General features: G+C 39.5%; 1 protein-coding gene across 18 annotated transcripts in view; it reads right to left on the bottom strand.

Moving 5' to 3' along the window:
* Celf2 (CUGBP Elav-like family member 2) overlaps window positions 1-24,892 on the bottom strand; it is an 824,322-nt gene that overhangs the window by 87,058 nt on the left and 712,372 nt on the right. The window lies entirely within an intron of this gene.

Genomic DNA, 24,892 nt, shown 5'->3' with positions numbered 1-24,892 from the left:
CAGGATGTGTTGATGAAGAATTTAGAAATATGGAATGAATATTTAGAATTATTAAATGGTAATAATCTTTGTTTATCTACCAGCTACTCTGTTTGATTTCTGGGTTTATCTCAAGTCTCAATAAGAAATATTTGAAGGTATATCAGTGGCTTGATTTAGGTACCAACATACACATATACAACACACACACACACACTGCATAGTCACTGGGATATGTGGACCAACAGGAGCAAGGGCAGAAGAGAGACTTGAGCCTACTAATTCAGTTACTACATACGTGGGAATAGAGAAAACTTGTAACAAATGAAGCTGAGATCCTGAACAACGGAAGACCTGGATGCTCCATGGTTCATTATACAAAGCTGATGACACTGCTGTGTATGATCCAGAGTTTACTCCAAGCACAGAATGTTACCACTATTTCCAATTAAAATAAATTCCTCAAACTACTTTCAAAGGTCCTCTTATTTGATATTTCATCATACCCCAAGGAACAGGGAAGGCACAGGGTGGATGGAATCACTGGCTGTGCAAAAGCTTTTATTATAATGGGTATAATGGGTCCATTCTTTGTGAACTTTTAATTTCCCCAGTGGACTTCCATTACTTGTAATCCACAGCTTTGGGTTTTATCTAATTTAAGTAAAAGGGAATGGTACTTAGGGCACTTACATGATGGGACATTATTATCAGGTAGTGTGTGTGCACCAAACACCTGCCAGTGTCTTTAGAACACCAGAGGAAGAATACAGTGAGAAAGAACTGCCAAAAGATAAGACCCTAAGTAATTCAGAGCTGCCTGTATGTCCTCAATGGCAGGATGCTTTTATCTGTAGATCACAGGCCTCAAGATACAGCAACTACTAGTATTCCCACTCCATAATTCATATATTCAATTTGTGGAGCAGAGACTACTTGAGGGTGATATGGAATATTACTTTAACTATGTAAAGATGTGTTACATTTGTTTCACCTTGTCTGCCTAAGGCACCTGATTGGTCTTATAAAAAGCTGAATAACCATTACAAATAATGCTGCTATAAACATAATTGAACAAACGTCCTTGAAGTATAGTTGAGCATCCTTTGCGTATATGCCCAAGAGTGGTATTGCTGGGTCTTGTGGTAGGTTAATTCCCAATTTTCTGAGCAACCGCCATACTGATTTCCAGAGTGGTTGTACAAGTTTGCATTTCCATCAGAAATGGAGGAGGTTCCCCTTACTCCACATCTTCTCCAACACAAGCTATTATTGCATTATTTGTAATAGTCAAAACTTGGAAACAACCTAGATGCCCCTCACCCGAAGAATGGATAAAGAAAAGGTGGTATGTTTACACAATGGAGTACTACTCAGTGGTAAAAAAATTTGCATGTAAATGGATGGAATTAGAAGAAACTATTCTGAGTGATGTAACTCAGACCCAGAAATAGGAACATGGTATGTCCCCACTCATAGGTGAATACTAGCAGTAAAGCAAAGGATAAGGAGCCTACAGTCCACGACCGCAGAGAAGCTAAGTAACAAGAACCCTAAGAGAAACATACATAGATCCCCCTGGGAAGGGGAAATAAGCAAGATCTCCTAAGAAAATTGGGAGTGTGGGGTTGGGGTGGGGGTGTGGAGGGAAGGCATTAGGGGAGGAGGAGAAAAGGGGAGGGAGGAGGAAAACTAGAGGGAACAGGATGGTCGAGATGGGGGAAGGACAGAGATGGAGAACAAAAAAAAAGATATCTTGATTGAGGGAGCTATTACAGGACTAGGAAGAAACCTGGCACTAGACAAGGACAACCGTAGCTAAGACCCTAAACAATAGTGGAGAGGGTGTCTGAACTGGCCCTTGCCCTGTAGTCAGATTGATGACTATCTTAAATGTCACCACAGAACCTATATCCAGCAACTGATGAAAGCAGATGCAGAGAACCATAGCGGAGCGCTGGGCTGAACTCCCAAAGCCCAGTTGAAGAGAGAGAGGAGTGAGAATATGAGCAAAGAGGTCAAGAACATGATGGGGTTACCCACTGAAACAGCTGACCTGAGCTAATGGAAGCTTTCCAACTTTGGCCTGACAGCGAGGGAACCACCATAGGACCAAACTAGGCCCTCTGAATGTGGGTGGTGGTTGTATGACTGGGGCAGACTGTGAGGCCACTGGCAGTGATACCAGGCTTTATCCCTACTGCTTGTTCTAACGTTTTAGAACCCATTCTCTGGAAGGGTACCTTGCTTCGCCTAGATATAGGGGGGAGGGCCTTTTTCCTGCCTCAAAGTAATGTGCTAGACTTTGTTGACTTCCCATGGGAAGCATTACCCTCTCTGAGGAGTGGCTGGGGGGTGAGTTGGAGGTTAGAGGGGGGAAGGTGGAGGGAGCAGGAGGAGGGGAGGGAGTGGGAAATGGATTGGCATGTAAATGAGAAAAGATAGCTTTTTAAAAAAATAAGTTAAAAAAAGGAAAAAAAGTTGAACAACCAATAGCTAGGCAGTAGTGGGAAAGTTGGGGCTAACAGGCAGAGAGAATAAGTAGGAGGAAGAATCTAGGAAAGACAGAATGTGTGTGTGTGTGTGTGTGTGTGTGTGTGTGTGTGTGTGTGTGCGAGAGAGAGAGAGAGAGAGAGAGAGAGAGAGAGAGAGAGAGAGAGAGAAGACAGAGACACAGAGAGAGAGACAGAAAAAGAGAGAGAGAGAATAAGAGAGGAAGAGAGGAGATGCCCGGGGCCAGCTGGCCAGCCAGGTAGGCAGCCACCAGCCAGTCAGACAAAGTAGGACATACAGAATGAAAGAAAGGTAAAATGCCGAGGCAAAATGTAGATCAAGAGAAACAGGTTAAATTAAGTTATAAGAACTAGTGGGACAAGCATAAGATAAGGCTGAGAATTCCTAACCAATAATAAGTCCCTTTGTCATGACTCGGAAGCTGGTTGGTGGCCCAAATGAAAGCCTGTTATATGATAATATAATGTTTAGGAGTCCTAAATAGTCCTTAAAAAACACTACAGAAACAAACTGGAAAGTTCTGATTTGACCAATGTTGGAGAGAACAAGGTTTAAGGAAGTTCAACAGTGTCTTTGAGCAGGTTATCCTTTGGTTTCATCTGTCTACCCATTCAGCCAGCATGGTCTTCTTGTGCCAGATCTAGGCTGGGGCCAGCTAGCTGTCAAAGGCCATAAGAGAGGGTTTTCCCCTCAGGGGCTGCATGATTGGAAAACACAGTGCAAACTGCTAGCAGAGCAACATGCCAAATGCTGGAGGAGAGGCAACACAGTTTCCAGGAACCAAGGGAGAAAGAAATTTTTACTTTGCCTGGAAAGGACAAAGATTCCTAGCAAACATGGCATCTAGTTCCAGTCCTGAGACTTGTTAGATTAAGAGAAGATGGCTTGTCAAACCTACAGACGTCCCATCAAAGACCCAATGGTAAGAACGAACCCATATCTGACACTGCTTGGGTGACTAAGAACCCAAGACAGATAGGCCAGGAACCTAGGGAAAAACAAATACTACTGTTCTGCTAAAGGAACACAGCAATAAAATGACCCCTAATGACATTCTGCCACACTCATGGATCATTGCCATCATCAGAGAAGCACAAAGATAGAGAACCACAGTCTTTATTTTATAATTTAATTCATTTTTTTTTACAAAAAGAAAACAAATTACCTTTTTCATTTCACATACCAATACCAGTTCCCACTCTCTCCACCAATGCCCCCCTCCCCAAATCCACTCCTCAGAGAGGGTAAGGCACATTGCTTTGGGAAAGGTTCAAGGCCCTCCCCACTATATCCAGGCTGAGCAAGATATCCAATTCAAAGAGAATACGTTCCCCAAAAGTCAGTATAAGCAGTAGGGATAAATCCTGGTGCTGCTGCCAGTAGACCTGCAGTCTGCCCCAGCCATACAACTGTCACCCACATTCATAGGGTCTACTTTGATCCTATGCTGAAGAAACACAGTCTTAAAATTTGCAGAGTAAGAGATCTTGGACCACTCAGTCCTAAATGGATGTCTTCATCCAATCCCTTCTCTCAGATCTCAGGAAACTATGTAGAAGACGATGACACAGGAAGAGTGTAAGAGTCAGAGGGAATGAAGAACACCAAGGAAACACAGCAGGACCAACAAACATAGAAACTCAAAGAGACTATTGCAGCACACATAGCCATAGGGGGTATCAGTGTGAGAGAAGTGAACACAAGCCCCCATCTCTAACCTAGAAGCAATCTCCAACTGATGATCACCTGCAAACGAAAAATGTATGTCTCCAATGGAGTTTCAATAGGGATACAAACAATAACTCTTTCTCCCCCTTTTATTGAAAATAGATTTTTTTCCCTCACGTAATATGATTATGATCCCTCTGTTCTTCCCAGTTCCTCTTCCCCTCCCCTCCCCTCCCCTCCCCTCCCATCTGGCTCTATTCTCTTTCTATCTCTCATTAGATAACAAACAGGCTCTAAGGGACTATAATATAATAATACAGTAAGATAAACAAAAAGTAACATATTGGAATTGGACAAGACAAACAGAAGGAAAAGAGCCCAAGAGAAGGTATAAGAAACAGAAACCTACAAAAACATTAAAGAGAATATGCAAAGTACATGGAGGGTAAAAAAGAAGAAAAATATATAAATAAAAGAAAAAAATTTAAATTAAATAAAAATTTTAAGAAAAGAGAAAGAAAAGTCCTCACATGACACTGTGAGACAAGGAGCCTCCAAAGGGGCATATGGCCTAGCCGTTAGAGCAGTTTTTTCCCCCAGTGAGACTCCCTTGGAGGAAACTAAATTTTCATTTGCAAGTGATTCTCAACTGGAGATTGCTTCTGGGCTAGAGATGGGGGCTTGTGTCCACCTCTCCCGTCAGCTCCAGCACTCTAACTGGAGCAGACCTGTGCAGGCTCTGTGCACTCATATGTGCACCTGTCATGTTGACTTAAAGGGCCTTGCTTCCTTGGTGCAGTCATACCTGGCTCTTACACTCTTTCTGTCTCCTCTTATTTGATGGACTCATCCCATTTAGGACTGAGTGTTTCAAGGTGCTTCATTCATTGTATACTATCTGGCTGTGGGTCTCGACATTTGTTCCTACAGCTTCCGGAGGAAGCTTCTATGAAGATGGCTGAGCAAGGTACTGATCTGTGAGTATAGCAGAATGTCATCAGCAGTCAGCTGGAGCCATTTTGTTGCTAGTGTTGTTTTGTCTGTTTGCTTTTTTTCTCACACCAGTAGTGTTTGGGATACAAACCACTCTTAAAGGTAGGGCCCATGCCCAGCAGTAGATGACCAACACAAAAGTCTTCTTCAGAAGTTCTTTGTCTAATAATTTTTGCCAGGGCATTTTTTTTTAAACCTGACAGATCATATGAGTGTGGATTATGTCTCCTGGTTTTTGTGTTTTATGGGATTTTCATGTCTATGAACATTGTGTGTCTCTGATTCTATATGTGTTTATTGTGCTTTTTCACCTCTTTTTTCTGTTCATTTTATCCTAATCCAATTTGTTTTTGTTTTATCTTTTTTTTATTATTATTCTTTAGATGTCATTTGTTTTCTACAGAGAGATGGAAAGCATGCAGATATGGATGGGAAGGGAGATGAGGAAGAACTTGGAGGAATTAGAAACTGTAACCAGAATATTTTGCATGAAAAAGAAACTATATTCAATAAAAGAAAAGAAACTGTAAACATAGTTCCTTTCCAAAGGGAGTTTATCATGCAAGGAGAACAGCAGCATAAATTTGTGAGGGTGTTAGAGCAGTGTTCTCAACCTGTGGGTCTCGACCCCTTTTGGAGGTCAAACAACCACCAGAAAACACAAATATTTACATTATAATTCATAACAGTAACAAATTACAGTTATGAAATAGCAACAAAATAATTTTATGGTGGAGGGTCACCACAACATGAGGATCTGTATTAAGGGTGGAACATTAGGAAGGTTGAGAACCACTGTATTAGAGGTTCTTGTAAGCTAATAAACTGATGGTTTGTCAAAGTGTATGGTCCCATGAAATCCACAGTTTAAAGGTACAAAAGATAGAGGCAAGTGTATGTTTTATGGGAAATATAGATGAACAAATGTGACTCTTGCTCTCAAGAAGCCTGCTGTCCATCATGGTGGTTGATACACACATTTTATAAAAGGGAATGACAAATACCAGAAGAGGAGCAGGTGCTGTGAGCATCAGGTGTCAGTGCTATGGCCATCTAGACTTATCTGTGACGTGTACAGGACACTTGAGGAGGAATCTGAGACTCACACAAGCAGCATCATTCTACTATAAGACTGCTCTCAATTGCAGTTATGAAGGGAACAGTTGATTCACTAAGGACACACAGCTGATTAATGACACAGCTGGGATCAGAAATCAGATCACCCTGCTCTTAATACAGTGATGACTCTCCTGGACCACACTACTTCTCCACAGAATGTCTAATATGGGCCTTTAGTTAAGAGCTCCAGGCTTCACTCACCAGAGTCAGGTAAACATGCATTTAGGTGAAAGTATCCTCCTTTTTCCTCTAAACTCCCCAAACACTCGATCTCTGTAGGTTCATGATTACTATTTCAGAGTAATATCTTGTTATTCATCTTCCTGTAGCTGCTCAGTATCTGACCTAAGATAATCTAGAAAGAATAGCAGCAGTAATAAAGCACCTACTGCCACTATATACTTGAACTCTGTTTTGTTCTTTACTGGGCCCAGAGCGGGTAAAACCCAGTTCACAGAAATTTTGGTTGTCAGACTATGGTGAACACTGAGTGGGTGGTCACCTACTGCAGGTACATTCTGAAGATAATTTAGTCATGTAAAGCACTGTAACCTTCGAGAAAGGTGTTCAATCAGTACTATATTAAGAATGGCTCATTATCATGAACATTGTTCATTTGAGTTACAAATTTCTGATCACATACAAGACATAAATGTCAAAAGGGACAAAAGCAGCACGGAGGAGTCATTCTCATCATGTTACTTTACTTTCTCAAAACCTGATTCAATGAACTTTGAGAGGTTTCTTGACCGGAACAGGAGGGTTACTACAAAAGAATGGGCATTCCAGTTTGTTTCAGATTATAATAAAGGGATTTTTCTTCAACAAAGGGGGTTTTAAAGGTTTGATCTAGAATTACCCTGAGACTATTTATCCTTCTATTTGTTTTTGCTTTTTCATATATTGTTAGATGAAGGAAATGAAAAGGAGAGCTGTCATGACGAAATATTGTAAAGGATACCGAGACAGATCCAGCAACAGTTTTCCAGAGTACAGTATATGCTGAGAGACATTATGAGATCTCAGAAATGCCCAATACAGACCAAGGAAAGACAAACTGTGGTGTCTTAGATGACTCAAGGTGTTCCTTCTTGAATAAATCCTTGCTAAGTCTGTGGCACAAAGATTGTGAGTTTGAAGTCTTCCTGGGCTACAGAATGGGTACAGGGCCAGCCTGAGAAACTGAGTAACACCATGTCTTAAAAGTCAAAGAAGAGAAGTGATATAAGTTAGTGGGGGAGCACTTATATAACATACATGAGGCCTTTGGATTAATTCCTAGTACTATAAAAAGAGCTGCAGGAAGGACATCTCAAGGAAGAGAACACATATCCAAAGGTACAAAGCAAGTGAACACAGGACGTACTGCTATTATAGAATGATGTTATGACTTTCTAACCAAAGCAAGAGGAGTTCTTAAGAAGACCATTTACCAGAAAGCACAGTAAGACTAGGAGAAGAGGTCTGTAATCATGAAAGACTTTGAAAGAAGTAAGTGATGCAAGACTACCCAACTGTGAACTAACGCTGTCCTGGTCACCAGGACTGGCAGTTAAAAGCCACATCCTTAGCACCTTTTCAAGAACCTAAGATGAAACCAATGGTATCAGCATGGCTGCTTCTTAACACTTCCCACCACGACGAGGGAACTTTATCTGCTGCCTAGGCTGGATGTGTCCCAAGGCTATATTTCCATACTGTGTATGGCACCTGGACATTCTACCTGATGACAACAGAGCAGGAAAGGCTCAGAAAACTTGGTAGTTTCCATTCCAGTGTCTAATGTCTCATTAGTTGTAAGGGAATTCCAGAATTAGAACTGTGCCTGGTTCCGTGTGGCAAGTGAGTATATGATTGTTAAGACTTTTTTTTCCCCCGTCAAAAAGATTCCTTAGAGGTGTGTGCTAGTTAAATTAAGGCTATGTTTTCACGACCATATATAATAGGCCATGTCTGAAAAAAATATTCAGTGATCTGTCTGTACTGTCACAATTAGCTCTGATGAGCCTAGGAAGTTTTATAAATACCAGTGTCTCACATGTAGAGGGTAGTTTTCTTGCGTCATGAGGAAACATGAGCAATGAGTCACCTACTTGTGTACTGGTAGCCAACTGAAAAGCAAAACAAACCACATATCCCTATACTCTCTGTGGGGAGCACGTTTCCAGAGAACATGATAGGTACCAGTTTTATACACATAGATCCTGCTCACAGGAGTGCAGCTGACTTAACATACTTCAGGATGGCATATTTTAGGAGGAAAGTTTTCTGAATTTGTGTTATTGCTGATTTTTTGACTGACAGGAATCTCCTTTTCATTCTTGCCCATAGTTACACATCAAGTTGCTAGCTAGTTTCTTGGTCTCTATTTAGCTTTACTTGTTTTGAAACAAACGGGACATAATGAAAAGGGAAAATTTAATAGCTGCCTCCCATCTTTACTGGGGGTAGGGTAGTTCTAATTATGGTCTTTATATAAGGGCTGCTTAATTTCCAGTAACCACTGGAATTATGTGTATAGTCAAAGCAGAACCATGCAGAGCAATATATATTACTGCAGCACACTAAAGAGTGCTTCTGTGGAGCTGCTTAACTTTCAGTGAGGACATATTTATAAATTATTATTTTTTTCTACCCTGAAGTTATGACTGTGAACCATCTACAACAAGCAGCTTCTTCTGTGTGATGCTGCTATCTTGCATGTACCGTGAATGGTGCTGCAGTACACAGGATTCCTGCATAAAGCCTCCCCACTTCCATCCCTCCTCTTACTTGGTAAGTAGCATGGGGTATGCCTTCCTCTTTTCCATTCATATATACCCTAGAACTGATCTGTTCACTACTGGTGCTCAGAATGGCAAACAGTTGAAGAGAACAAATGTGCTTCATTCCTGAAAGTGTTTCAGCTTCATCACATAAGGAGCCAGCTGTGGCTGATGAAAATGAAAATGAGGATAGAACTTTGGAACAAAGCCATTATTGAAGGTCTGTGAGGGCAACAGAGTACTGTACCTAGCCCAGAATCCAAGCATTACGCCACAGTGTCAGGTACAAGGCTAGGCCATATCACCAGCAATCATTAATCAGCCCCAGACTGGTTTCTCCTAACTTCTCTCAGTCTAGTGATGCCTACAAGGAAGAATATGATTTACAACACGTCCCTGGGGGAAAGCAAGGGATAGCGAGAGGACAGCCTGGCTGCACACATGAGAACTCATGTTGAAACCTGTTTAATTCTAGCCATCACCAACTGATGAATTAATCACCTTCCACACAAGATTCAAAATAAAACATGCCATTTTAAACCTGAAATAGGTTTTAGAAAGTCACTGTTACATATCATTAAAGCTATCCCAACCCCTTACTAGATCAGCTGTGCTGGCAAATATTATAAGTTTATTGCAATAAAATATTTAAAAGTAGAGAAGGAGGGGAGTGAAACAGGTAAATTTGTGAAAAAGCTCCATGAAAAATGAGAGAAAAACAAACAAACTAGCATTTTTATTTTACACCATGATAACACAAAACTGATTTGTGCAGAGTAATGGGCATCTTGTTTCCATAACCATGGAATATGAAATGCAACTATGCTATACTATCTAAGCTTTTATAAAAACAATTTTGTGACTGGTAAGTTGTAGAAGAGTTGCCACCAACAATAGGTAGATGATTCCTTGAAATGTAAGACTACATGTACTGCCAAAGGTTCTTTTTTACAGTAAGACGCTCCACACATATAGCTTTGCCCCTCTAAGTTAAGTGCTTCCGTCACTGCAATTACTGTTACATTACGCTCTGCATTAGGAGATAGGGAAGAAACAAGGGTGGCTTTATTTATGACTGTCAAGGATAAGCAGTATGAGCAAAAACCTTTGCACATGCTGCTGTTTCAAATGTAGATCTGCTAAGATGAGGCTACTAGAATGACGGCAAAACACAGATGGCAAAAATAATTTCTCAGATCAGTCAAAAACAAACTTTAATCAATAACTATCATTATTATGAATACAGAGAAAATATCCCTTCACTCCTAATTTTCTAGGCATTTTTTAAAGGCTTTCTGTAAGTTAGTCCATTTTTTCCCAAAACAGTCTTGTGAAGTTGGTAATTAGAATAATCAAGAGGTCAGGGCAAAATAACTTGGCCTTGTCACATAGCAAACAAGCAGGGGGCAGGACTGTAACTCAGGTCTGTCTGTGGCAAGAGCATAGTAAGTTCACTGCCTCTATTCTATACATATATGGTTTTGTGTGTCTACATAAAATATACAAAACACAAAACAAATTTTATACACACACATATCTGACACTGGCTTAATTCATTTAATATGGTTATCTCAAGTTTTTGGAATCTTTAAAATTAATCAATGTATGGGCAACTTACTGTTATGTAGCCATCATTCACATCCAAACGCTGTGTTAACTACTTAGATTATTTGTTGTCATAGTTATTTCAACATTTCTTTATAAATTCTCGAGAAAGCTGTTATCCTCTGAAGACACACATTCACGAGAGAAGCAGAGTATAAAGATTCATCTATATCTGGCCACAGGGTCACAGGGCCATTCATAATAGCTCGTTTGGAGCATTAGGATTGAGTTACCACCATAGGTACATGTAGAATTTTCAATCAATGTTCGCTGGCATATTTTTATATACATGCTTAATCTTGGAAAAAATAGGATTTGAATGGGATAGAAACAAGAAATATGACATATAATTTTCCCATAGCAAATCACAACTGGAGAAAAACTCAGTAAAAAAATTATGACTTCCTCATAGTCATTGAGCTATGTGAAGTGCCCAATAAAGTTATTGTTATCTTTTCTATACAAAAGTTGCTCTGAGGGGTTTTTAAAAAGTCTATTTGAAAGCTAAAAGGATGCACTTTTAAAGAATGGCCTTTTCTGGTTCTTGGAAGGAATGCTCAACTCCCAGTTTTTTTTGATACATACTAATTAATAATATAGTGATAGATAACTCAGAATTCTGCATCTGTTTTTGGCTTAGTGGGCTCCAACTCAGCCTTTTTAAGCCACAATAACATGAGCTATTTATATTTCTGCTAGAATAATGTAGTGTATTAAAGGTGATAAAATAAATAATATAACTATTTAGTTCTGGCAAAATACAAAATAAAATATAGTAAGAAAATTAGATTACTCTGGGTAGAATTCTATGCGGGAATTTGGAGTCTGTTATGGTGATGAAGCCATCACTGCTGACAGATTACTCTAATCGGCTGTCAAATAACATTCCCAACCCCATCTGTAACTTGGCGTCCTAGTTATTCAGTCCACGTTACCTTTTGCGTATAAAACATACACCAAACAAGAGAGGTGCAGACTAGCATTTATTATAACTCATTAGCTATGATTAGGTTCTGTTTTCATACTAAATAAAAACACAAGCTTCCATTTTGGTTTATTTGATCCTAAAATTAGAAGAAAAAGGAATAATTTTAAAATAAGAAGCATAGGCCATGAATAAAAACTAACTATAATAAAAAGCACAGATCTCTCAGAGACAGTGCTATTTAAAAATGGCAATCTTATTTTCTTTGACACATTAATGGTAAGGGAAAACACATGCTACTTTTAAAGATATGGCTTATTTTACTTCTGTGTGATTGAGTATTTGCCTGCATTTATGTATGTACACCACATCCATGCCTGGTGCCCTCGGAGACCAAAAGAAGGCATCAAATTTCTTCAAAGTGGGATTATAGATACTTGTGAATTGTTATGTTCATACCAAACCTGAGTCTTCTGCAAGAACAGCAAATGCTCTTAGCCACTGAAGCATCTCTATAACCCTACTCCCGTGCCACGTTAACTCTCTTAACAGATCTGTTTCACAACTGGTGATTTCTCTTTTCTCTCTCTCTCTCTCTCCCTCCCTCCCTTTCTTTCTTTCTTTTTTTTTTTTTCCGAGATAGAGTTTCTCTGTGGCTTTGGAGCATGTCTTAGAACTAGCTCTTGTAGACCAGGCTGGTCTTGAACTCACAGAGATTCCCCTGCCTCTGCCTCCTGAGTGCTGGGATTAAAGGCAGGCGCCACCACCCGGCAACAGCTAGTGATTTCTCCAGTAAAAGGCACTGTGCTTAGCAGTTACTGTATGTGGATTTCCTGGGTAGCTCTTCAGTTCTTCCACATTTGTCACTGCATCTCTGTGATATAAATACCTGGTCTAGATAAATGTACTACCAACTAAAAGCAAAATTTGCTAAGATTGTGCCTAGGTCTTAAGATCTACTTGTATTAAAGACAAAAACACCCCCCCCCCCAACACAAAAACAAAATAAACTTAAAGTTATGAAGCAGTTTAAAAATGGAGATAAAGAAGGATTCAAGATAAGAAAAACCTTACAGAATCACAATGCTGCTGAAATTAAACACACAACAGCTACAACTGGAGAAAAAGACCACAAAAACTTTGTGTAAACACAGCTAGAAGATCAAAATCACTACTGATTAATGAGCCAAGATGAAGATAAAGGTAATAATGTGCCCTTTCTTATCACCAGAATCCGTTCCGACTATTTCTTTTCATTGTGGTACTGCCTTCCAAAGTCAACAATTGCTCCAATGATAATTCTTCCATATGTTAAACAGGTGGAAATCAGACCTGAGGTTCAGTGGAGCAAGACAACATATACACTGAAACAGTAATGCCTTACCTGGCTAATAATGAGCTACTTAATGATTTGGTAGCTTGTGTACAATTCTAGTATGAAATTCCACATGCCATAAGTTTAGTATAATCTTAAACTTTAAGAGAAATGAGTTTAGTTTTTAAAATATATTATCCCTTTAGGTATTAGTCTCCTACCCATAACTGCCACATGTGGCTTCTGGCTCTGTCCCCAGCATTAGGTGTTTTCAGGTTCACCAATTCCTCAGCCCCAGAGTTGGGATGAACAGAGCCCTGCTTGAAGGCAAGAGGTAACACTGCAGTCTCTCCTGCTAACCTTCATTCTGCGGGAAGATGCCCAGTTGATTTCCTTCACCCCTCTGCCTGGGACTCCAAGGCCTGATTTTTCTTTTAGTAGTGAATGCCTGAGAGCCTCCTTACCTGGTTTGCTCAACATTTTTTTCCCTAATGTTCTCTTGCTTAATAATGATATTTTGAATTTCTTCCCAGAGAAATCTTTACTTAGAATTTTTTTTAAAGTTTTTTTTTCTTTTTCTTTTTTTTTAAATTTATTTATTTATTAAAGATTTCTGTCTCTTCCCAGCCACCGCCTCCCATTTCCCTCCCCCTCCCCCAATTAAGTCCCCCCCCCCTCCGCCAGCCCGAAAAGCAATCAGGGTTCCCTGTCCTGTGGGAAGTCCAAGGAACCTCCCACCTCCATCCAGGTCTAGTAAGTTGAGCATCCAAACTGCCTAGGCTCCCACAAAGCCAGTACGTGCAGTAGGATCAGAAACCCATTGCCATTGTTCTTGAGTTCTCAGTAGTCCTCATTGTCCGCTATATAAAGCCACACCACTGCTTCATCCTCACAGGAAATGGTTTGAGAAAGAAATCTATCCAAGAGGACTAAGGTTTTAGTGACCTTGCAGAAACCTGAGGTGCTGGATTGAGAGTACTGCTCAATCCCCTCTGGCACAGCAACAACCCTCTCCACAGAGCACTCTGCCTTGGCCTTTAACATGTTTAAATTTCTTATCTTTGGAGTTCCCAGATTAGACCTATTTTTACTTATTTTTTCCCCTTATCATACTTCTTCCTAGTCCCACAGTCAATACCTTAGTTAGGTCCTCATTTCTGCTCATGTAAATGCCTTTAGCTCCTCCTCACCAGTTCTGGTCATTGCCTTCCAAACTGTTTTCTACACCATTGCCTTCTGATTGCTCTTGAAACTTAGGTCTAGAAGTTTTCTCTTGCTCAAAAACTCACAAGTATTTCTAAATTCAGTTCCAACTCTCTGGCCTATATTTTAGGCTACTATATGCTTCAACCTAGTAGTATTGTCAGGCTTGTTTCTCATTGCCAATACTGTATTTCTCTTTTAATCAAATAGGTTGACTTTTTCTTCTTGGAACTTCTGCCATATGCTAATCCACAAAAAAGGATCAGAACCCTTTCTTATGCATATAAACATGTTGTTTCTTTTGGCTACATAGCTGCTGCAATCTATTCTAGACAAGGCTCACACTTCAAACTAGAATAAAACTGTTACTTTTGTTGATTAAGCATGGTTTAATAGGATAATTTCCTAATTCAAATTCATCTATTGCATGACAAAAAAACTGCATTATTTCAGATGACTGATAAAAAGTTTTCAAAGTTTAATTTTACAGGCTATTTACTTCCAGAGGTTTAGAGAGTTTTCCAGAAATTCCTCTACAATATTTATGAGATTTATTTATATTTTAGGTTAAAACATTTAAAGATTTAAAACTTTAATTTTCTCTCTGTGTGTATGTGTACCTGAGAGTAGGTGTGCCATGGGCTGGTCTTTCTGTATGCTGTGAATATGTGTTACTTTCATTGGTTGAAAAAGCTGAATTGGCTTTTCCTATAGCCAGGCAGAATAAGGCTTGACGGGAAAGCCAAATGGAGGTACAGGGAGAAGGAGGGAGGAGTTGAGTGATGTGGGAGTCCCCTGTTTGTTGTGATTATCACTAATGAACAAAGAAACTGTCTTGGCTGTTATAGGGGAAAAGAATAGACCTAGGTGGGGAAAACTGAAGTGAATGCTGGGAGAAAGGAGGTAGGGTCAGAGACAGCATGGATCCGCCAGGGGAGAGAGACATGCTGAAACTTTGCTGGTAGGCCGCGACCTTGGGGTGATATACAGGTTAATGGAGATAGGTTAAATTAAGATGTAAGAGTTGAGCAATAAGAAGCTAGAGCTAATGGGCCAAGCAGTGATTTAATTGATACAGTATCTGTGTGGTTATTTTGGTTCTGGGTGGCCAGGAAAAACAAGCAGCCTCCTTCTACAGTCAAGAGAGATACCAGCAGCCACCCAAGGAGTAAGATGCCAGAGCACTACCAGTAAGCCATGGACCACATGGCAATACATAGATTAATAGAAATGGGCTAATTTAAATATAAGAGCTAGCTAGTAATAAGCCTGAGGCACTGACCAAACATTTATAATTAATATAAGCCTCTGAGTGGTATTCAGGGCATGAGAGAAATGTCTGATTATACAGGTTTCTGAGGAGGTCAGAGGTGATGGATCTGATGGAGCTGGAGTTACAGGTAGTTGTGATATATATGATGGGTGTTAGAGACCAAATTCAGATCTTCTGCAAGAGGACGTTGTATGCCTAACCATTGAACCATCTCCCAAGTCCCATATTTACTAGTTTTAATCAAGTAAATTTAAACACAGTCTTAATAACCTGACTTTGTATTGTAAGTTCACTTTGACTTAGTGGTTAGTATTTTGTACCCAATACAAAATTTCCTTCATCTACTTCAAACAACCTTAATGCTGATGTTTTATTTTGTAATTTAGAGTTTCCTTTCGGCTTCATGATAACCTAAACTCAGCATAGAAATACTCCAAATAAGCAAATTGTTAAAACATGTATTGTAGAATATTATTTTAAGATGTGTTACATTGGGGCTGGAGAGATGGCTCAGAGGTTGGGAGCACTGGCTGCTCTTCCAGAGGTCCTGAGTTCAATTCCCAGCAACCACATGGTGGCTCACAGCCATCTGTACTGAGATCTGGCGCCCTCCTCTGGCGTGCGGGCAGAATGTTGTATACATAATAAATAAAATAAAAAAATGTTTTGAAAAAAAAAGATGTGTTACATTTGTTTACATTGTGAAACATTTGTTTAATGATGCAAAGATGTGTTGCATTCTTTTATGTTGCATTTGTTTAACTCTTGTGAAGCCGTGTTACTTTGTCTAAAACACCTGATTGGTCTAATAAAGATTTGAATGATCAATAGCAAGGCAGGAGAAAGGATAGGCGGAACTGGTAGGCAGAGAGAACAAATAGAAGGAGAAAAAGAGAAAAAAGATTAAGGATTGAGTGAAAGGAGAAGGAGGATTCCAGAATCCAGCCACCCAGCTACACAGCAAGCCATAATAGGGTAAAAAGTAGAGAAAAATATACAGAAATAGAGAAAGGCAAAATGCCAAAGGCAAAAGATAGGTGGGATAATTAATTTAAAAGCTTGCTAGAAGTAAGCCAAGCTAAGGCCAGATATTTATAAGTTATCATAAATGTCCATGTGTGTTTATGTGGCAGCTAGGTGGCAGCCCCCCCCAAAAGAGCAAAGAGTCAAAAGTTACAGTAAAGCGTTAGAAAAACCAACTACACCTCTGGCTCAAAATTAATTTGCAAAACTTAAGTTAGCGGTAATTTATCTTGAACTTGACAGGATGCAGCTAATTTTATTAACACAATGGAAACGAATCACCAAATTATATATTCCAGTGATCCTTTCATAGCATAGTTTCTGAATCATAAATTGAATAAATTTTAAGCCACATTAGTTCATGCCTAAAATATCAACCTCTCTGCAATTGCAACCGCTCATTAAAAAAATACATGATTTGATTGATTTACAATAGACAAGTAAATTCCATACCTTAATCAACATTATTATTCCATACTGCCTCTGTATGTTTTGGGATTCCTACTAATTGAATAAAAGCAAATAAAGTATTTTTTCTAAATTATGCTTAAGACAAACTGATTCAAATTATCTCTCTATGTCTCATCTCTTGTCTTCCCTGCACCCCACTCCCTTTCCATATACCTGGTCAAAATACATTCTAGTAAACAGAGATGACAAATTGAGAAAAAATTCCTTATGGACAATTTCATATCATCCACAGTAAAATGCAAAATAAAATGCAAATTCATTAAACAACTGAGCAAGACATCTGACACTATGATAGCAGTTCTATTGATCCATCTCAGCTCTTACCACAGTACTAATTTTGGTAGAAATTCTGCCAGATAAAGACCTTCTTTCTAGTGCTGCAAATTCTTTAGAGTCTGAGCTTCATTTAATGATCTCGTTTTGATTTGTGCCTTCTACTTGATTATGGGACATCTTTTGCCAACTTTAGAAATTATCTGTTGGCAGAGCTTAGGGAAATCAGGATGACAGTTCAACTATTTTATCGAAAAAGCTTTATATTTAGGCCCGTGTTATAAACATTAAATTCAAAGCTTAAGCTTTCTATTTATTTATTTATTTATTTATTTAAGATTTCTGCCTCTTGCCCGCCACTGCCTCCCATTTCTCTCCCCTTCCCCCAATCAAGTCCCCCTCCCTCGTCAGCCTGAAGAGCAATCAGGGTTCCCTGCCCTGTGGGAAGTCCAAGGACCACCCACCTCCATCCAGGTCTAGTAAGGTGAGCATCCAAACTGCCTAGGCTGCCCCAAAGCCAGTACGTGCAGTAGGATCAAAAACCCATTGCCATTGTTCTTGAGTTCTCAGTAGTCCTCATTGTCCACTATGTTCAGCAAGTCCGGTTTTATCCCATGATTTTTCAGACCCGGGCCAGCTGGCCTTGGTGAGTTCCCGAAAGAACATCCCCATTGTCTCACTGTGTGGGTGCACCCCTAGCGGTCCTGAGTTCCTTGCTCGTGCCTTTCTGCTCCTGATTTGGACCTTGAGATTTCAGTCCGGTGCTCCAATGTGGGTCTCTGTCTCTGTCTCCTTTCATCGCCTGATGAAGGTTAATATTCAAAAGGATGCCTATATGTTTTTCTTTGGGTTCACCTTCTTATTTAGCTTCTCTAGGATGGCGAATTATAGGCTCAATGTCCTTTATTTATGGCTAGAAACCAAATATGAGTGAGTACATCCCATGTTCCTCTTTTTGGGTCTGGCTTACCTCACTCAGGATAGTGTTTTCTATTTCTGCCCATTTGCATGCAAAATTAAAGAAGTCATTGTTTTTTACTGCTGAGTAGTACTCTAATATGTATATATTCCATACTTTCTAATACCTATACTCCTTAATGTATTTCACAATATAGAAACAGAAGAGTCACTGCCTAATTCCTTTTATGAAGCTACAGTTACCCTGATACCAAAACCACACAAAGACCCAACCAAGAAAGAGAATTACAGGCCTATCTCACTCATGAACATTGACACAAAAATTCTCAATAAAATACTGGCAAACCGAATCCAAGAACACATTAGAAAAATCATCCATCATGATCAAGTAGGCTTCGTCCCAGAGATGCAGGGCTGGTTCAACATATGCAAATCTATCAATGTAATCCACCATATAAATAAACTGAAAGAAAAAAAACCATATGATCATTTCATTAGATGCTGAAAAAGCATTCAACAAAATTCAACATCCCTTTATGATAAAGGTCTTGGAGAGATTAGGGATACAAGGGTCATACCTAAATATAATAAAAGCTATTTACAGCAAGCCGACAGCTAACATTAAATTAAATGGAGAAAAACTCAAAGCCATCCCACTAAAATCAGGAACACGACAAGGATGTCCACTGTCTCCATACCTCTTCAATATAGTGCTTGAAGTTCTAGCAATAGCAATAAGACAACATAAGGGGATCAAGGGGATTCGAATTGGAAAGGAAGAAGTTAAGCTTTCGTTATTTGCAGATGATATGATAGTATACATCAGCGACCCCAAAAACTATACCAAAGAACTCCTACAGCTGATAAACACCTTTAGTAATGTGGCAGGATACAAGATCAACTCCAAAAAATCAGTCGCCCTCTTATACACAAAGGATATGGAAGCAGAGAGGGAAATCAGAGAAGCATCACCTTTCACGATAGCCACAAATAGCATAAAATATCTTGGGGTAACTCTGACCAAGAAAGTGAAAGATCTATTTGACAAGAACTTTTAGTCTTTGAAGAAAGAAATTGAGGAGGACACCAGAAAATGGAAGGATCTCCCTTGCTCTTGGATTGGGGAGGATCAACATAGTAAAAATGGCAATTCTACCAAAAGCAATCTATAGATTCAATGCAATCCCCATCAAGGTCCCATCAAAATTCTTCACAGATCTGGAGAAGACAATAATCAACTTTATATGGAAAAACAAAAAACCCAGGATAGCCAAAACAATCTTATACAATAAAGGATCGTCTGGAGGCATTACCATCCCTGACTTCAAACTCTATTACAGAGCTACAGTATTAAGCTTTCAAATACAAAGCCTGAACCCATTTTCATTCTTCTACAGGTTGACATCCAGTTATGCCAGCACCATTTGTTGAAGATGCTTTCTTTCTTCCATTGTATACTTTTGGCTCCTTTATCAAAAATGAGGTGTTCATAGGTTTGTGGGTTAAAATTCGGGTCTTCTATACGATTCCATTGGTCGACTTCTCTGTTTTTATGCCAGTACCACACTGTTTTCATTACTGTAGCTCTGTAATAGAGTTTGAAGTCAGGGATGGTAATGCCTCCAGAAGATCCTTTATTGTATAGGATTGTTTTGGCTATCCTGGGTTTTTTTTGTTTTTCCATATAAAGTTGATTATTGTCCTCTCAAGATCTGTGAAGAATTTTGATGGGACCTTGATGGGGATTGCATTGAATCTATAAATTGCCTTTGGTAGAATTGCCATTTTTAAAAAACACTATTCGGAGTGAGGTAACCCAGACCCAAAAAGATGAATATGGGATGTACTCACTCATAATTGGTTTCTAGCCATAAATAAGGGTCACAGAGTCTACAATTGGTGATCCTAAAGAAGCTAAGTAAGAAGTTGAACCAAAGGAAAAACATATAGTTATCCTCTTGGCTATGGGAAGTAGACAAAATTGCCGGGGAGAAAATTGGGATCTTGGGGGTAGGGTGGGATGGGGGTAAGGGGAAATGGGGAGAGAAAAGGGAGAAGGGGAGGATGGGGGGAACGTGGGAAAAAAGAAGATTGGGATAAAGGAAGGTAGGATAGGGGAGCACGGAAGCACAATTCTTAGTTAAGGGAGCCACCTTAGGGTTGGCAAGAGACTTGAACCTAGAGTGACTCCCAGGAGCCCAAGCCGAGGTCCCCAGTTAGTTCCTTGGGCAGCTGAGGATAGGGAACCGGTATGACCCTAGCCAATAGCAATACTAACGAATATCTTGCATATCATCATAGAACCTTCATCTGGTGATGGATGGAGATAGAGACAGAGACCCACACTGGAGTACTGGACTGAGCTCCCAAGGTCCCAATGAGGAGCAGAAGGAGGGAGAACATGAGCAAAGAAGTCAGGACCACAAGGGGTGCACCCACCCATTGAGACAGTGGAGCTGATCTACTGGGAGCTCACCAAGGCCAGCTGGACTGTGACTGAAAAAGCATGGGATAAAACTGGACTCTCGGAGCATGGCGAACAATGAGGGCTGATGAGAAGCCAAGGACAATGGCACGGGGTTTTGATCCTACGCAATGTGCTGGCTTTGTTGGAGCCTAGCCAGTTTGGATGTTCACCTTCCTAGATATGGACGGAGAAAGGAGGACCTAGGACTTACCTCAGGGCAGGGAACCCTGACTGCTCTTTGGACTGGAGAGGGAGGGAGAGAGGAGTGGGAGGAGGGGGAGAAGGGTGGGAGGAGGGGGAGGGAAATGGGAGGCTGGGAGGAGGTGGAAACTCTTTTTTTTCTTCCTTTTCTCAATAAAACAAAACAAAACAAATAAAAAACAAAGCCTGCACCCAAAATTTAAATGGCAAGGCAAAGGCAGAGAAGGCTATAAGGGCAACTTAGAAATGAAGCTGGAAACCATGGATGGACAGCACTTACCTGCAAAAGCAAACCTACTTTCCTAATCCTTACATGCTTACACATGGAACATTTAGCTGGGGCTTGGAAAGTTTGGACATTTGATTTTGCAGGATAAATAAGATCATAATTAGAACCATAAGGTCTGGGTTTGACCATAGAGGCTTTGCCAATTTCAAATATTTACAATAAAATCTCTTGACACCCTTAAGCTTTGTTACTGAAGCCTGAAGCAAGTATCACACCAGGAAAGTCGGCGCGCTGACTTGAGGATATTGCATAGTATAAATAAAAGTGTGTGGTAAAGTGTAAAGCACTATACGGTTAAAAACTACTCTTCCCTCACTTACCACCTATCTATATAACTTATTAACTTACCGAGAGAACATCTATGACCAAAAACTACTCTTGGAAATTCACGGATTCAGAAACATTTGTGGGCACCATCTATGGTATGAGGCTCTGACAATGTCTCCTCTCTCTATGGAATCTGGACCTCAACATGGAGAGCACTGAAATGCTAACAGCGGAGAAGAATAAAGTGTAGCAGGTGGCAGGATGGATTTGAGCACTTAGTTCAGTAGACTGCAACAAAAAAGTTTTGATTCTTACCCTTTTAAGATTATGATACAGTCCGTGAGTACTGGTGTACAGATGCCATATAATATTTGTGGCAAGAATGTTTGAAGAATGTATGAATGAAAGCTGAAGAAATAGGAAAAGAGGAAGAGCGCTTTCACCTTTTACACTCAGTAGTCACCCAGTTTTTGTTATTTTTGTGTTTCTGCTATAAGATATGCATATCGATGCTTACACACTATTATGAACATGCCAAGAGTGGTGTACAATTCTACAGCACTGATTAATTCCATCCCAGCTTTACTCATTCAAGGCTGCATTTGGCAAAGAAAAAAGTTTTCATAGTGATAACCTGAAAAAGCCCTCAATCCCTTCTATGCTTTTATTAGTTGTGATAATTGAACTCTGAACTGTTAAGAGGAAGGAAATCTAGAGATACTACTAAGGTAAGATACGGGATTTCTTCACTCCCTGGAAATTGGTAATAATAAGGGAACACACAGGAATGGGGGGAGATGAGGATGGTTTCTGTCTTAGTTGGTTCACCTATTTACTAAAGAAACAAAAAGAGAATGGTAGAAAAATGACTTTAACATTACAATTTTCTGTGGATTATCTGACTGAATCTGTTCAATAATGACTACTAGATATTTATATTTTAGGGTTTAGTAGAAGACACAATTTTGAGATTTGGAATTCCAGGTCCTGACTATTACAAATCATGCTGCTATAAACATAGCTGAACAAATGTCCTTGTAGTATGACTGAGCATCTTTTGGGGGTATGCCGAGATAGGTTGATTCTCAATTTTCTGAGAAACCGCCATACTGATCTCCAGAGCGGTTGTAGAAGTCTGCATTCCCACCAGCAATGGAGGAGTGTTCCCCTTATTCCACATCCTCTCCAGCATGAGCTGTCATTGGTGTTTTTGATCTTAGCCATTCTGACTGTTGTAAAATGGTAAGAGTCGTTTTGATTTGCATTTCCCTAATGGCTAAGGACGTAGAACATTTCCTTAAGTGTCTTTTGGCCATTTGAGATTCTTTTGTTGAGATTTTTTTTTTGTTTAGTTCTGTACCCCATTTTTAATTGGATTATTTGGAATTTTGATGTCTAATTTCTTGAGTTCTTTATACATTTTGGAGATCAGTTCTCGGTATGTTGGGTTGGTGAACATCTTTTCTCATTCAGTAGGCTGCTTTTTTGTCCCACTGACTGTATTCTTTGCTTTAACAGAAGCTTCTCAGTTTCAGAAGGTCCCATTTATTTATTGTTTCTCTCAGTATCTGTGCTACTGGGGTTATAGTTAGGAAGTGGTCTCATGTGCCCATGCATTTAAGGTTACTTCCCACTTTCTCTTCTATCAGGTTCAGTGTGGTCGGATTTATATTAAGGTCTTGGAGAGATCAGGGACATAAGGAACATATCTAAACATAATAAAAGCAATATACACCAAGCTGACAGCCACCATCAACTTAAATGGAGAGAAATTCAAAGCAATTCCACTAAAATCAGGAACAAGAGAATGCTGTCCACTCTCTCCGTATCTAGTCAACATAGTTCTTGAAGTTCTGGCTAGACAACAAAAGAAGATCAAGGGAATTAATTCATATTGGAAAGGGAGAAGTCAAACTTTTGCTATTTGCAGATGATATTATACATAAGTGATTCCTAGAACTCTACCAGGGAACTCCTACAGTTGATAAATACATTCAGTAATGCGGGAAAATACAAGATCAACTAAAAAAAATCAGTAGCCCTCCTATACACAAATGATAAAGAAGCTGAGAAACAAATCAGAGAAACATCACCTTTCACAATAGCCACAAATAACATAAAATATCTTGGGGTAGCACTAACCAAAGAAGTGAAAGACCTGTTCAACAAGAACTTTAAGACTTTGAAGAAAGAAATTGAAGAAGATAGCAGAAAATAGAAAGATCCTCCATGCTCTTGGATAAGTAGAATCAACATAATAAAAATGGCAACCCCTCTAAAAGCAGTCTATAGATTCAATGTAATTCCCATCAAAATTCCAATTATTCACAGACCCCGAAAGAACAATACTCAACTTTATATGGAAAAACAAAAACCCAGGATAGCCAAAAACAATCCTGTACAATAAAGGGACTTCCGGAGGCATCACCATCCCTGACATCAAGCTCTATTATAGAGCTACAGTAATGAAAACAGCTTGGTATTGGTGTAAGAACAGACAGGTGGACCAATGGAATCAAACCAAAGACCTGGATATTAATCTACACACCTATGAACACCTGATTTTTTTTGACAAAGAAGCTAAAATTATACAATGGAAAAAATAAAGCATCTTCAACAAATGGTGCTGGCATAACTAGATGTCAACATATAGAAGAATGCAAATAGATCCATATCCCCAGGCAAAAAAACCCAAGTCCAATTGGAATTTCATGGTCTATGAAGTTGTAGATGATACGTAAATGATTGCCAGGGGAGCAAATCAGTATTTTAGGAGTTTTAAAAAAAATCATACTTTTCGTCATCTCTATAAAACATAAAAATTCATTATTTTGAGGGAAATATATTTTTTCACTGCATGATTAAGGCATTGTGAAGGCACATGGCCCTTTAAGATGCTTCACTGTGTTCTCTTGTATACTCGATTGTTCTCTAATCCAGTTTCTTCTATCTTCTAACTGTAGGAGAGACCCAAGAATTCCTTTTAAAAATGAGTGTCAGTTAGGCGGTGGTGGTGCATGCCTTTAATCCCAGCACTTGGGAGGCAGAGGCAGGCCGATCTCTGTGAGTTCGAAGCCAGCCTGGAGTACAAAAGCTAGTTCTAGGACAGGCTCCAGAGCTACAGAGAAACCATGTGTCACCTCCCCCCCCCCCCCCCCGGCAAAAGAAAAAAGAATGTCAAGTCTGAGCTCTGAGCAGATGATGTATTTATCTTCTCATTGTTTAGTATTTTACTGAAGTCTAAACTAAACATGACCTTTCCCAGAAAAACTTTTAAAAGTTACCCCCAAACAACCATATTATAATAAAATATTAACATTCAAGTATCATATTCAGATAAGAAAGTCAAGACAGAATGCCAGAGAACACAACAAAATTATTCAAATTGTAGCATCTATTTAAAGAATACATCTATGGGAAGATGAAGATATTGTGTAAGAGTATGGGATGCTATTTTGGGAAATTAGACAAGTTGGGACTTCACTTTGACAGAGTTGCCTCTCCTTAGAGCCCAGTTGAGGATTCAAAACAATCTTTCAACTTTCCTTTTCACATCTAAGAATGTAGCTACCTCATCTAAATCAGATCATGTAAAATAGTACACCATGGGCATCTCCTTAAAAC

The sequence above is a fragment of the Microtus oregoni genome, unplaced genomic scaffold (genome assembly GCF_018167655.1).
Source record: "Microtus oregoni isolate MIOR12 unplaced genomic scaffold, Mior012 000035F_ref0000213, whole genome shotgun sequence".
NCBI classification, from domain to species: domain Eukaryota; kingdom Metazoa; phylum Chordata; class Mammalia; order Rodentia; family Cricetidae; genus Microtus; species Microtus oregoni.
The sequence above is the reverse complement of the archived record's forward strand: the minus strand, read 5'-3'. Positions and strand labels throughout refer to the sequence as shown.